Source organism: Belonocnema kinseyi, chromosome 9, assembly GCF_010883055.1.
Source record: "Belonocnema kinseyi isolate 2016_QV_RU_SX_M_011 chromosome 9, B_treatae_v1, whole genome shotgun sequence".
NCBI lineage: Eukaryota > Metazoa > Arthropoda > Insecta > Hymenoptera > Cynipidae > Belonocnema > Belonocnema kinseyi.
Window position 1 is genome coordinate 35888183 of NC_046665.1, and position 1278 is coordinate 35889460.

The 1278-nt window shown below is 30.2% G+C and overlaps 1 protein-coding gene across 1 annotated transcript in view; it reads left to right on the forward strand.

Moving 5' to 3' along the window:
* Nucleotides 1-1278, forward strand: part of LOC117179394 — a 74776-nt gene that overhangs the window by 55115 nt on the left and 18383 nt on the right. The window lies entirely within an intron of this gene.

Consider the following 1278-nt stretch of genomic DNA (forward strand, 5'->3'; position numbering starts at 1 on the left):
CCCCCCCCCCAGTTTTTGTCAAATGTCCACGTTTTGAGATCCCCTGAATCCGAAAAACAGATTTTTACGAATATGTGTGTATGCCTGTCTGTATGTCTGCCTGCATGTATGTATGTCTGCCTGTAAACTCGATAACTTTTGAACAAAATAATCTATTACATTGGTCTTTAGTGCACTCATTTAGTGTCCTAAACAAAAGGTCAAGCTCGTTAGCCACCTATTTTGGATAAAAATTCAAAAAGTGGGCACATTTTGAATATTTTTTAGACCACTTTTTTCAAAATTGAAAAATTCTCTTTATGGTTATTCATAGTATTAAAAAATTCGAACAATTTATTCCTATAACTTCTTTCATCAAATCAAAAGTTACCCGGGTTATAGCATTTATAAAATTCCAAAAAACACACGAAAATAAACATCTTAAGCCAAATAACGCACGATATGAAAAAAAGTCAAGAGAAGAAAAATGTTGCTTTTTGAAAGCCCTACAAGAGTTTTATAACGAATTTTTATATTTTGTTGATAAATCCAAAATTCGAATTTTGACAGCATACAAAATTATTAAAAATCAAAAACTTTAAATTTTCGACCAAACTATGCAAAACGCGGTAAAAGATAAGTACACAAAAATTATGCATTTTAAAAAGATCTACAAATTTGTTACCAACCACTTTATGATAGGATGCGCAGTTTTGGCTTTAATATTGAAAAACGTTATTAACAGTAACAAAAAAACTGCCCGCTGCGTTTTTGTCAAAAGGACTACGTTTTGAGGCCCCCTGAATCCGAAAAACAGGTTTTTGTACATGTGTCTATCTATGTTTGTGAGCCTATTTAAAAATTTTTGAGTCCACATTTTTTCATGATTCACAAATTCTCTGTACAGTTGTTCATAGTACTTGAAAAGAAAAATGTTACTTTTCGATAGCCCGACGAGATTATCATATCAACTTCTTGAATTTTTTCGAAAAATTCAAAATTCAAATTTTGACTGCACAAAAACTAATAAAAAATAAAAAATTGCATTTTGCGGTCAAACAATGCAAGATAGGAAAAAAATTACAATACGAACAGTGTACATCCAAAAAATGTCTACAAATTTGTTATTAATCACTTTTTTATAGACACGTAGTTTTTGTTTTATTTAAAATTTTCGACACACGAGACAAGCTAAGCGAAAATAAATAGATAACATTTTTTTCACGGAAAGTAGAGCAAAACAATTTTTATGAATGGTTTTTTTTACATTCTCATCAGAGAAGGCATTAGACATATGTA